The following is a 14681-nucleotide window of genomic DNA, read 5'->3' as shown; positions in this document are numbered from 1 at the left end:
AAAAAAAAAAAAGGTAATGATCTTATATGAACCCAATTTTGTTTTCATAGCTTTAGCTTGGACAAGTCCTATCCCATCTATGTAGCCTTAGTTGCTAGCTATTATGATTAAGCTCCTAATTGGTGATACAAAAGTTCATTATAGAAGGATGCATTATATATGGAAAATAAAATTCATGCAAACAGGAAGAGAATTGGGTTTTTTTCTTTTGTTTGGTAGGTTGGGAAAAACAAAGGAAGGAAATTAAGGAAGTGCATTGATATTACGCTCAAGGCCACCAACTCTCTCATCCAGCCAAATATAGAAAGAAAATTAGAAGGAAAATGAGTTACGGAAGAAAGGATGGTGCAACAAAAGTACCATTTGCCTCTCATAGTTTTCTCATTTTTTTATACTTATTTTTGTCGTTCTTTTCTTTTTAAAAAAAGTTTCTTTTGACAACATTAGCCATATAAAATTCATAGGCTTATGTTCAACAAGAACATCACTAGAATGATATATGAATAAATTGAGATGTCTAAATTAAATCTATAATTTAAAATAATTTTAACAAAATGAAAATTTTGAATTTTTTTTTATAAAAATAAAAACAATTAATAAATAGGCCAAATAGGTTAGACATAAAAACTAATATCTCTACTTTCTTTTCTCCTACCAATCAAGGGGACATGATATCATCTTTTCTCTTTTAATTTCATTTTTGATAAATTTAGGCACAATTCTTTAATTAAGTATTATACATCAAGTTTCACAATTAAATTCAAACATATTATTTTATTAATCAATGAAGCTTAGACAATATTATTTTTTACAAAAACAATAAAATTCAATATAGTTATTATGAGGGGTTCGAGGACCGAGGAGGATTGGATCAGAGAATAATTTGCTTAGTCCAAGTTTGAAGAGATAAATGTGCACCGAGGATTTCATCCACCCGAGGATGGAAGCAGAATCAAGACAATTGGTGTTTTGTGATGTTCCAAGGTAAGGAGAAGGGGTAGCGATGGAGGCAAGGGCGATTGGAGGAAATTTCCTGGAAGGAACACTTTCCTCCTCCACAGTGAATGCCCTGCACCAACCCTATCAGTTGCATTAATAAGGAAATAACCCATGATTAGTAACTTCACAGCTAGCAGTCCTTTCCATCACCTTCAGTAGAGTTTTGATGGGATAAGTATTCTTAGAAATGCTTGGAGCATACAGGTGGAAGGCTAGGATGTAAAGAATGGGTTTATAAAAGGAAGGGAGTCTCCCAGAAATGAGGGGACATTTTTCTAAGAAATAGAAAAACGAGAAAGTGAGCAGTGCATTATCTGGTGTAGAACTTAAACAATATATAAATAAGAAACTAATCCTCAGACCTGCCTGATGAGATTTTTTTTTTTCCTTCTGTTATACCTCTTTGTTATTCTGGGCTCCTCGGTCTTAGACTTAAACCTTGTTTAGAATTACACTTGAAATATTTTCCCACTCTTTAAAGAATTCTATCGTTTGGGCTTGGTTTGAAGGACAAAGTACCACTGTTCTTAATGGGCTTGGACCTTTATTTTTCAAGTACTTACAATTGGTGCTGTTTGTGGGAATTTCATTTGTAGTTCATTCTTCCTAAGCTATGGCCAATTGTAGACAAGATCAAGAAGAATTTGTTGGATCTCAGCGTGTGGATCATTTTGTTAACTTGGAAAGAAGGAGAGATAGGGAGCATAACCACACCCTAAGTGTTAGGGTGGAAATGCAGTATACATAGCGCATTGAGAGGAGCCACTCAAGAACTAGAAGTCATGTTTCACACGAGCAAGAAACTCGGAATCTTAGGCTAGAGATTGACCATTTACGCAAAAAGTTGTGTCGGAGGGAGCGTGATGGGGGAGATTCAACACCCTCATAAAGTGAAGGATCTGATGAAGGTAGAGACCGAACTTCTAGACAAAGGTCTAGGACACCTCCCAATGAATCTTTCTCCGTATCTTCACGTTTAGATAAGTTATAGAAGTATAGGAGAAGGCGAGGAGAAAGTTCATCCCCTAGGAACATGGGGAATGATGCGATGAGTAAGGCCCTTTGCTAGATTTCAAAATCACCCTTTGAAAGGAAGATTGATAGAGCCAAGCTTCCCCCATCGCTGTACACAGCCTATGTTTATCATTTATAATAGGAGAACCGACCTTGTGGAGCATGTAAGCTACTTCAATTAGAGGATGGCTATTCATTTGAGGAATGAGGCTCTTATGTGCAAGGTATTTCCCTTTAGCTTCAATAGGATCTTTTGAAGAGCTAACTAGGGCTTTTAGAGCGAGGTTCGTGACGTACAGTAGAGTTCCTAGACCCTTGGATTCCCTGTTATCCATGGTGATGAGGGAAGGGGAGACTTTGAAGACCTACTCTGATAGATATTGGGAAACGTTTAATGAGATGGATGGTGATTTCGAGGATGTAGCTATTAGAACCTTTAAGGTTGGGCTACCAACTGAGCATGACTTGAGGAAATCTTTGACGATGAAACCTGCTCGAAGTATGCGTCAGCTTATGGACCGTATAGACGAGCATAAATGGGTGGAGGAGGATCAAACCTAAGGGAAGGGTAAGGCTAAGATGTTTCCCCCTGAAAAGAGGGATCCTTAGTCAAGAGGCTATAATCACAATCGATCTCAAAGAGAGTTCAATAACCGGTTATCGGGGGCTAGCACACAAATGGTTAACTTGCTATTTAAGGAGCCAGTTTACCAAATCCTCAAGAAGGTAAAAAATGAGCCCTACTTCAAATGGCCCAATAAGATAGGGGGAGACCTGACCAAGCATAACCAGAGTCTTTATTGTCACTACCATCAAGATAGGGGACATACTACAGAGGATCGTAGAACCTTACGTGACCATTTGGGTTAATTGGTGAAGGCTGGGAGGTTGAAGCAGTTTTTGCACTAGTCTACAGGGCAGACAGGCCAAGCCGGGGCTAGGTATCAGAGGGATGTTGCTTCTCGGTCAACCCTGGGTACCGTCAACGTAATTTTTGCCACGCCTAGGAATGATACTAGCTCGTGCTTTGGGGTCATGTTTGTAGCATCAAGGCCAAAACTGGGGGATTAAGCCTGAGAATCTAAGAGAGCTAGGCTGGAATCGTCACCAACCTTGGGTTTCTCTGAGGAGGACAAAGTGGGGACTTTCCAACCCCATGATGATGCCTTAGTGGTGGCCCTTTAGATCGAGGGATATGATGTGAAAAGGGTCCTTGTGGATCAAGGAAGCGAAACTGAGATTATGTATCCAGATTTGTACAAGGGGTTAAATCTCAAGCCCGAGGATCTAGAGAAGTATGATTCAACTTTGGTTGGATTTGATGGAAGGATTATAATCCCCCGGGGAATGATTAGGCTACCCCTGCAAGTTGGGGACGAGGTGGTGCAAGTTAACTTTATTATGATTGAAGCCTATTCCCCTTATACAACTATTTTGGCGAGGCCCTAGCTTCATGCTATGGGGGCAGTATCATCTACTCTGCATTTGAAAGTCAAGTATTCCACACAAGGACAGGTTAGAGAATTGGTTGGAAGTCAGGTAGTGGCTAGACAATGTTTGGTGGCTGCTATTAAGCAAGGGGGGGAAGAGGCCCTATAGCAATTAACTGTCCCCGAGGATGGTCTTAGAGTTGAGTCATGGGGACTACTCTCTGAAGAATTGGAAAGAGTTATGATTGGTTTAAATGAAGATAAGTATTTTCAAGTTGGGGCTTGGCTGCCCCTTGTTGAGACAGTAGAGCTTTTGGATTTTTTAAAGAGTAATGTGGATGTCTTTGCATGGAGTGCTTACGAGGCACTGGGGACTAACCTTGAGTTTATATGTCATCAGCTGAATGCAAGTTCTGGTGCTATACCAAGAAGGCAACCACCCCGACGCTCCTCAAAGGAGCATGCTGAGGCAGTGAAAGAAGAGGTGAACAAACTTAAGCAGACAGGGGCAATCAAAAAAGCTTTTTATCCTGAATGGTTGGCAAATAATATGCTGGTGAAAAAGAAGAATGGGAAATGGCGCATGTGTGTTGATTTCAAGGATTTGAACAAGGTGTGCCCGAAGGATCCTTTCCCCTTTTCACGGATTGATTAGCTAGTGGATGCGACAGTTGGACATCCTCAGATGAGTTTCTTGGATGCTTTTCAAGGATACCATCAAATACCTCTAGCACTGTTTGACTAGGAGAAGATAGCCTTCCGAACTCCCACTGGGAATTATCGAGTGATGCCTTTTGGCCTAAAGAATGCTGGGTCTATGTATTAGAGAATGGTGACCCAGATGTTTGAATCATAGATTGGGTGGATTGTTAAGACATACATTGATGACATGGTGGTGAAAAGTAAGTAGATTTCAGAGCATTTGAAGGACCTAGAAGATGTATTTTTAGTGCTAAGGAAACATAGACTTCATCTTAATGCATCTAAGTGCTCTTTTGGTGTCAGCTCAGGAAAATTTTTGGGGTGTGTAGGGTTGAATTTAATCAACCATCTTGTTAGTTTTATTTCGTGCCAAATTTTCTTGTTTTTCAGCAATTAGTAACCCTGTATTTAGGTGGGATTCTTGTAAGGGTAGTGAGTGAGATAGTGTGATGAAATGCTTAAGAGTGTGCAAGAAAAACAAAGACTCGCAACTAGATCTCGCGGGTGACTCGCGACTGCAAGCCGCCAGAAGCTGCACACGTGTCAGGCATGCCAAAAGTTGAAGCATCATGCTAGTTGGAGTACTACAGGACAAAATAGGACAACTGGCCATTTAGTTATCTCGCGGCTGGATCTCGCGACTCAGTCAAGCCGCGAGGCCAAGCCGCGAGCCAGCCCTATTTTGAAAAACCTGACTCTTCACATTCCATTCTCACCCCAGTATAAATACCCCTTATACCCATGAAAGAAAGAGAGCTTCCAGAGGGAATTTTGAGAGAGAAACCCTAGAGTAAAACAAGATTGATTCATCCAAAATCTTCACATAAGAGACTCTTCAAATTCCTTTACTTTCTTCCTCTCCATTGTTAAATCCTTAAGAGGCATTTTACCAAAACCTTTTCTCACCATATCCATTACTGTGAGAGGGCTGCTTGGTGTTTTGGGAAGTAGTTAGGAAGGAACCAATTTTACATTGGTTGATGCTATGGTCAAGTAGCGGAATCCGGGAAGCTAGAAAAGAAATACGTTCGGCGCAACCTCGTTGGGGCAAGAAACTTGGAGGGCTTAGGTACACTGGGTAGATTAGGCTTGGAGGGTCTATTGCTGTTCATGTATCCCAACTATATTTTCTAGTTGATTACTTACCGCTTGGAGGGCGGCGGAGAGGTTTTATGCCGAAGGCTTCGATTTCCTCTTCGATAACACATCGTTGTGTTGTCCTTGTATTTGCATCTCTCTTCCCTTAATCTTTGCCTTTTATTTTCTGCTGTGGATGTGATTTTAATTGGCTTAGATTGTTTACCAATTCTGTTTATAGCTTGTGTTCATTTTCCATACACTTGGTGTTTGTCATAAAGCTTGAATTGGTTATTTTGTAATTGGGGGTCTAAACGTTCAAGGGTGTTTTATACACTATTTGAACTTTCAGGGTGCATGATAACACACCGGAGAATAAAGGTTAATCCTGACCAGATCAAGGCTATTAATGATTTGCATCCACTTTGGAATCCTAGGGAAGTACAAAAGCTGAAAAGAATGATGATTGCTTTGAATAGGTTTATTTCTCAGTGGGCAGATTGGTGTCGGCCATTTTTCTAGCTCCTTCATAAATGGAAAATTTTTGAATAGACTAAGGAATGTGTGGCAGCTTTTGAAGAATTGAAGTAACACTTGTCGCATCCTCTTGTTCTCTCCCGACTTGAGAGGGAAGAGGTACTATATGCTTATATAGTAGTCATCGATCATACAGTAAGTTTGGTTTTGGTTAGAATAGAGCATGGAGTGCAGAAGCCTGTCTATTATGTCAGCAAATCCCTGCAAAAGGCAGAAACTCGCTATCTACCCTTGGAAAAAGCAGTTTTGGCAATTATACATGCTACAAGGAAACTTCCCCATTATTTCCAGGCACATACTGTCGTTGTGCTCACACAACTCCCATTGTAGGCACTGCTATGAAAGTCTGACTATGTAGGAAGGATTGCTAAGTAGGGGACCATGCTCGGGGCCTTGGATATTAAGTACATGCCTCGTACTACTGTAAAGGAGTAAGTTTTGGCAGATTTGGTTGTAGAGTTTATTGAAGATGCTGCGAGGGACGAGAAGCTAGTACCGAGTGTCCTGGTGGTTTCTGCTTCTTCTTCCATAGCTTGGGAAGTATATATGGATGGAGCGGAGAACTAAAGGGCTTTAGAGTGGGGATTGTCCTGGTATCCCCTCAGAAGATAAAAGTCCTTGTGGTTGGGTTTCTCAGCCACAAATAACAAAGCAGAGTATGAAGCTTTATTGGCTAGGATGGCAATGGTTGGTAGGCTTAAAAAGGAAGTTGTAGAAGTTTATTCGGATTCACGGTTGGTGGTCGGGCAAGTCAATGGAGAATTTGAGGCTAGAGATCAACAAATGCAGGGGTATCTCATTAAAGTTAAGCATGCCCAATCTTGCTTTAAAATTTTCTCTCTAAGGCAAATCCCGAGAGGATAGAACGCCCATGCAGATTCGTTGGCTATGTTAGCCACCTCTTCGGGACCAGGCCTACCTTGAGTCATAATTGTAGAAGATTTGGTAACTTCTAGCCATAATGACCAGCTACCTGTTAGAGTGCATAGCATACCAGTCGGGCCAAGCTAGATGGACCCTTTAGTTTCATTCTTAAAGGGAGGGTTGTTGCCCAAGGACAAAGGCGAAGCGGAAAAGTTACGTAGAAAAGCCCCACGATATTGGCTTTCTGAGTAGCAGAAATTGTATAAAACCTCTCACTTGGGACAGTATCTACTGTGTGTTCACCTAGAAGCTGTGGAACCTTTGTTGGAAGGGCTGCATGAAGGGATTTTTGGGAGTCACACTGGGGGGAGATCTTTATTGCATAGAGCTCTCACCCAGGGCTGCCCAAGATTATGTTAAGAAGTGTGATCAGTGTCAAAGATATGCCCCAAATATTCATCAGCCTGGAGGGGTTATAAATCCACTCTCCAGTTCTTGGCCGTTTGCTCAGTGGGGCTTGGACTTAGTTGGGCCATTCCTAAGGGCTGTTGGAAATCGAAGGTGGCTTCTTGTTGAGATTGATTACTTCACAAAGTGGGTGAAGGTCAAGCCTCTTTCTAACATTAGAGACGTGGATGCAAAGAAGTTCATTTGGAGGAACATTGTTACTAGATTTGGGATTCCCCATACATTGATCTTGGATAATGGACTCCAATTTGACAGTAAGGCCTTTAGAAAGTATTATGGGGAGCTAGGTATCAGAAATAGGTATTCCACTCTAGCCTATCCACAGGTAAATGGGCGGGCAGAAGCAGTCAATAAGGTTATAGTATTTGGGTTGAAGAAAAGGCTAGATGAAGTGAAAGGAAAATGGGTAGATGATTTACCCAATGTATTATAGACATATCACACTGCTCCCCGAAGATCAACAGGGGAGACCCCATTCTCGATGACTTATGGGTCTGAAGCGGTCATACCCCTTGAGACAGGGTTCTCGACCTTGAAAACTGATCAGTTCAATGTAGAAGAGAACAACCATTTGCTTTCAACGAGCTTAGAGTTAGTTGACGAAAGAAGAGAAGTAGTCATGGTTAAAATGGCACATTATCAGCAACAACTCAGACAAGGGTATGACAAGGGAGTTAAGATGAGGCCATTGGCTCCTAGAGATTTGGTCTTAAGGAAAGTAGTGGGAACAGTGAAGAACATTTCATGAGGAAAGTTAGGTCCTAATTGAGAAGGCCCGTATAGCATAACTTCAATAGCAGGAATTGGGGCTTATTACTTAGAAGATTTAGATGAAAATGTTGTTCTGCATCCATGGAATGTAAATAACCTACGTAGGTATTATTATTAATAATATAGTGGATTCTATTCAGTTATCATCTATTCATTGATTGATCTTCGGTTTACAAGCCTTGGGTAAATTAACCCTTATGTCAAATTGACTAAGTGTTAAACAGAACCTCGGTCTTGTTCGACTCCTCGGGTCACAGGCCTTGGGTAAATTAGCCTTTATGTGAAATTGTTTAAGTGTTAAATAGAACCTTGGTCTTGTTTGGCTCCTCAGGTCGCAAGCTTTGGGTAAATTAACCTTTGTGTGAAGTTGTTTAAGTGTTAAACAAAACCTTGGCCTTGTTCGACTCCTCGGGTCACAAACCTCGGGTAAATTAACCCGTATGTGAAAATACTAAAGTGTTTGGCAAAGTCTTAATACATAATGTTTAGATCAAAAGTGTGATTAAAAGTCTGTTCGAACTCATGGACCATGTTGTTGGGATTAAGATAAGTTTAAGAGGGTTTAACATACTTTTGGTTATATGTTTTAGTCAATAGAACATGTGTTATAACTGGCAAAGTAAAGAATTTGGAGTTCATGCAAAGCAGGAATGTAAATAAACTTGCATATGTTCATTCAAGGGTTGAATTACAAGGGAACCGAAGAACAAAGAAAAAAAAGAAAGAGAGGGGCGTTATCTAAACCTAGCCCATTACAAAATCAGCCTATGTGCTAAGTTAGGAATAACAAGGCGACAACCTCCTTCTCTTTTTCTTTCTTTTTTCTTTTCAGCTGCTCAACTTCTACAACATCTTCTGGCTCTAACTCTACCACCAAGGATGAAGTTTGTTGTTCTTTTAATTTTTTGGCAGAAGGTGTAGAAGTCAGGGCTGTTGTGGACTTTGGTGCTAAGGAGGCAAAGCTCGGATCGAGAGAAGGAAGGGTAGAGCTTGGAGCAATGTGAAGAGTTAGAGGGTAATAAACATTATCAGTTCCCCATAGATCAGCATCAACGTTAACTCCAAAGCATTGAGGGCTTTACCCTTGACTTTGAGGCAAAAAGCCCGAGCTACATCTCTGAGTTAGGCAGTAAGACTTTGGGTAGTCTTAGTTATGCCAACGTTGTATGCCGCTTGCTTGGCCTTCACTTTTTCAGTATCTTTGCCCTCGAACTGCTTTTGTTGGCGTTAAATCTGCTCGTTGGCCAGGGCTAGCTACGTTTTGCTCTTCTTTAGAGAAGCCTGCAGCTCTTCAACTTGCCTTTCAAACCCTACCAAGGCAGCCTCGGCATTCTTACGCCATTTCTTGACCTCATCCAAGTGAAAAAAATGAGTCCTTATACTTTTTCTTAGCGTCAGCTAAGGCATTGTCCGATTGTACCAATTTACCCTATGCCTCCCGAGACTTGGACAGAGTGTGGTCAACCCACTCTTTGTTTAAAAAGGCTACTTGCACTGCCTATTTTCAAAGAAATTACTTACACAAGTTATAGTCTTGTTAAGTAATATGAGAGAATTATAGAAAAGTAGAGGTGCCCGACTAACCTTTGCAAGATCTCTCTTCAGCGAGAGGAATACTTCACGTTTCCTTAGCCCCTTCAACTCCTGCATGTCATCAGGAAGGAGCAATGCTTTTTCCAGGCACTCAAACACCAACCCAAATCTACCACTTGCCTTTCAAACCTTACCAAGGCAGCCTCGGCATTCTTACGCCCTTTCTTGGCCTCAACTAAGTGAAAAAAATGAGTCCTTATACTTTTTCTTAGCGTCAACTAAGGCATTGTCTGATTGTACCAGTTTACCCTATGTCTCCCGAGACTTAAACAGAGTGTGGTCAACCCATTCCTTGGCTATAAAGGCTGCTTGCACTGCCTGTTTTCAAAGAAATTACTTACACAAGTTATAGTCTTGTTAAGTAATATGAGAGAATTGTAGAAAAGTAGAGGTGCCCGACTAACCTGTGCAAGATCCCTCTTCAGTGAGAGGAACATTTCACGTTTCCTCAGCCCCTTCAACTCCTGCATGTCATCAGGAAGGAGTAGTGCTTTTTCCAAGCACTCAAACACTAACCTGGATCTACCTTTTTGAGCATCCCTGAGGGATGCCTCAGAGGTGACAGGGTCCCCCGAGCTGAGCATGAAGGTAGGGTTCCATATAGTGGCCTTTGACCACTGCTCACTTTCGATACCCTTGGCAGCCTCGACAAAAGTGCCTTTTTTTTGTTGAGCCCTTATGACTCTGAGCTCTTTGGTAGATGGCTGTTGTGTGGGCTGGGGTATCTCCCCTTCTTTAGAATCCTCAATCTATTTCCCCATTTTTCTCTTTTTCTCAGGGGATTAGTAGTTGGAATATGGGATGGAGCAGGAGTAGGTGGTTATGGTACAATAGGTACCACGAGGGCATCTCCCCTTGCATGGGCGGTGAGTAACACGAGCAAGTTAGGCATTTTCTCCTTCAACTCCATGGCTTCAGGAATGTCCGCTGCTTCCTGGCTAGTACTGACTTGAGCGACAACAAGGTGGCGATAAGCGGGTGTTGGAGAGTCCTTGGGATCTTCCTGATAAAAGACTTCAAAGTCTTTATCTTGCACCTTCTGAGTTGGTTCTCTACTTGGCTCTTCCCGTTCGTCGTCGAAGGGAAGAGGTTGCTTATGGGAGTAAAGGAGCTTGGCTGCAAGTGAGGCAGGTAATTGAGTGTCCTGTGTACCGGAGGGTGGAGGTTTATTCAAGAATCCGGGGACAGCTACGTCAATCAAGGCTAGCCTCAGGTCCTTTGCTTTAATCACATGCTTGGGAAATTGAAAGTGAGTGGAGATAGGCTTGAACCCTAGGATTACGTGCACCGCTCGAAGTTGTCCATCTCGATGGAGGAAGATCTTTGATTGAAGAATTCGGTTGAGATTTGCAAAGTTCACCAGATTTTTGTTCTGGGCAGTGTGAAATTTGTTTGCCGAGGAAACGAAAAGGAAAGGAGTTAGTTTAAAAAAAATATATAAAAAAATAAATAAAGTTCTCTTTATAAGTAAAAGTAGCGAGATAGGGAAAGAGGGCAATCTAAGTTATTCTAGGTTCTCGGGTATCCCACCTAGTTCCCCATCTTAGGTAGGGTAGTGCAAACCATCATGCCATTCACCCGAGACGATGAGGAAGTCTTCATCCATACCTTTATCGACTCAGGAATACAAGAAATCAACCTAACAGAGGGTACTCTACACCTAAAATAGTAACCCGTGTCTTTCTTCTTTTGGCAATTATATACCCAGTTCACGTCATGACATGTAAGGTTGGTTCACATTTTTCGGTTTATCATATCTACATTGCCGAGGACCCTAAAAAGGGTGGGAGAACATTGGGTCGGGGATAACCTAAAGTTAATAAGAAAATCCCTAGTTATCCTACCTATAGGAATCTCCATTCCTCCTTTTATAAAGGCGACTATGGGAATGATTACTGCCCCAAGTGGCTTATTTATAACCAACCACTCCCCTAGTTCACAATGTTGAAGTTAAACATTCTCTGGGATTCTATACTTAGCCCTAAAAGCAGCCATGCCCTCAAGGGTATCAACTAATTTGGCAAATCTACCCATATTTTCCTATCAGGGGAAAAAAATAAGTAAGAAAGAGAAAATTTTTCTTTAAAATGTTGGATGAAGGGCCAAAGGCACTTACTAGAACTAGAAGAAGTTTTCCTTGGACCGTTGCTTCAAAGAAAATTTCTAGAAAGTGTGTAATTGGAAAAAATTACCCCCAGTCTCTCTTTATATAAGAGTTGAAAAAGAGTAGTAAATTTCTTGCTCATAAATCCCACAAAAATGGGACTGTAGGATCGACATCGCACGGTAGAACGTGGGGGGACAAGCAGCCGCGTAATGTAATAATTACAGGACTGTGGATACCGAAGCGTTAGGAACGTTCAGAAGACATATGAAGTGACATCTCCACATGGGAACACATTGAGCACGTACCAACCTCCCCCTTACTACTAAAACCTTACTTTCAGAGTATCTACTGATAGCAAGGTTTTAGGGGGCTATTGTGAGGGGTCCGAGGATCGAGGAGGATTGGATTAGAGAATAATTTGCTTAGTCCAAGTCCGAAGAGATAAATGTGCACTGAGGATTTCATCCAACCAAGGATGGAAGTAGAATCAAGACAATTGGCATTTTATGATGTTCTAGGGTAAGGAGAAGGGTAGCAATGAAGGCAAGGATGATAGGAGGAAGTTTCCTGGAAGGAACACTTTCCTCCTCCGCATTGAATGCCCTGCACCAACCTTATTAGCCGCATTAATGAGGAAATAACCTCTGAACAGTAACTTCACAGCTAGTAGCCATTTCCACCGCCTTTAGCAGAGTTTTGATGGGACAAGTATCATTCAAAATGTGTGGAGCATATAGGTGGAAGGATATGATGCAAAGAAGGGGGATATAAAATGAAGGGAGTCTCCCAGAAATAGGGGGACATTTATTTAAGAAATAGAAAAATGAGAAAGTGTGTAGTGCATTATCTGGTATAGAACTTAAACAATATATAAACAAGAAACTAATCCTCGGACCTGCCCGAGGAGAGCTTTTTTTTCTCATTCTCTACTTATGCAATACCTCTCTGTTATTCTGGGCTCTTCGGTCTTAGACTTAAACCTCGTTTAGAATTGCACTTGAAATATTTTCGCACTCTCTAAAGAAATTCTATTGTTTGGTCTTGGTTTGAAGGATAAGGTACTACTATTTTTAGTGGGCATGGACCTTTATTTTCTGAGTACTTACAATTTTATATTTAAATTTAATAAGAAAATTTAATGCATTACACCTAAATAACTATATTTAAGTTTTGAGCAAGATTTAGGTACAGTGCTTAGGTGCTATTCTTTAAATTATCCTTTTAAGATTCTGCCATATGAATTTTTTCTCATGGGATGAAAGTGTATTTTTAAGTTAAATAGCCACATGACTGAATTTTAAGAGGAAAAACTAAGGAGTAGCACCTAAGGTACTGTACCTAAGTTTTGTTCTTATGTTTTACCGAGAGGTTTTGAGATTGGTAAAGCCATTCGCACTCTCATAAACATATTAATATCATCCGTCCTTTTCTTCCATTCCACCTCCTTAACCTCACCCAGCCTACTCCCAACTTCCTTTGCTACTTGAGGAGAAATCATATTAAACAGTGCACCCCATATTTGGACCCAGTGCGAAGTAGTTTCCATTTGAATATTTCCTGCAGTCATGCCTTCCATTGTTGCAATAGTAATAACTGATTGTCAAAAGACTAGGGACCTCCTCCCAAAATCCAAGTCCTATCAAACTCTGATTGGAATTTTAATTGAAAGAGATTCGACCCCACTTCTAAAATCTGCATAGACTCATCCAATCCCCATGCTTATTGCATTATTCACCGCCATTTTGTTAAAAGGCTTATATGTAAGGAATTTCCCAATCAAACTCAGATTGCAACGCTCAATAGCTTCCAACCTTCCATCTGTTGTAAACTCTAAGCACAAAGCAATTCAGAAAAATATTTGAATAAATGTTATTGAATTCAAAATAAGCTGTTGGCTTGTATAAGCCTTACAAAGAGATAAAATCGGATACAAACAACCCACGTTAAACAACACACTTGGTAAATGGCTAATAACGTGGTAAATGGTTAAGGAAATGGTCAAACTTTACCTACATGTCCTAAATAATAGGATTTATTAACTGAATGAACTTTTGACAACTTCAACTATACCTCTAACAACCCCAACAATTCCTCCCCTAAACTGATTGTAGTAATGCTTTCAGTTTACTCGTGGTACCACACACACACCCATTGACTTATGTAGCTTCAAGAACATATCCAGCTTAAGTGGTTTTGTCATAATGTCTGCAACTTGCTCTTGTGTGACACATTGCTTTAGCTCAACAACTCCATCTCTGGTCAAATCACGCAAGAAATGAAACCTTACATCAATGTGTTTGCTGCGTCCATGCATGACTGGATTCTTGGATAACTTAATGGTAGAACTGTTGTCACATAACACAGTGGTACACTTGCCTTGAGAATGACCAAGCTTCTCCAATACTCTCCTCATCCACACCCCTTGACAAGCACAAGAGGTAGCTGCCACAAACTCTACTTCAGTAGTGGACAAAGCAACTACAGGCTATTTTTTAGAGGACCAAGACACAGCTCCTTCATTGAGTAGAAACACATAACCAAAAGTGCTTTTCCTGTCATCTACATCTCCTGCATAATCACTGTCTGTATATGCCATCAACTCTCCATTACCCTCATTTCTATAAAAGACTCTCAAATCCACAGTACCTTTCAAGCATCTTAACACCCTTTTCGTAGCTTGTAAATGCAACTCAGTTGGACTTGCCATGAATATGCTAATGAGAGACACCATATACATCAAGTCTGGCCTTGTTGTAGTTAGATACATAAGACTTCCGACCAATTGTTTGTACGTGGTAGCATTCACCTTGGATCCTTCTTCATCCTTCATTAGTCTAACACCAGGAACAATAGGATTCTTCACACTATTACTCTTCTCCATCCTAAACCTCTTCAAAACATCTTTTGCATACTTTCTTTGACTAATATAAATGCCTTCAGGATTTTGTAAAACCTCCACACCGAGAAAATATTTCATCTTTCCCAAATCAGTCATATCAAATTCAAGTTTCATAGAATTCTTGAACTTAACAAACATACTCTCATCATTACCAGTAAAAATTAGATCATCAACATATAAGCTAACAATCAAAATTTTACCTCCATCTCCCCTTTTTATG

The sequence above is a fragment of the Quercus robur genome, chromosome 5 (genome assembly GCF_932294415.1).
Source record: "Quercus robur chromosome 5, dhQueRobu3.1, whole genome shotgun sequence".
Classification (NCBI taxonomy): Eukaryota; Viridiplantae; Streptophyta; class Magnoliopsida; order Fagales; family Fagaceae; genus Quercus; species Quercus robur.
Note: the sequence above shows the minus strand (reverse complement) of the source record.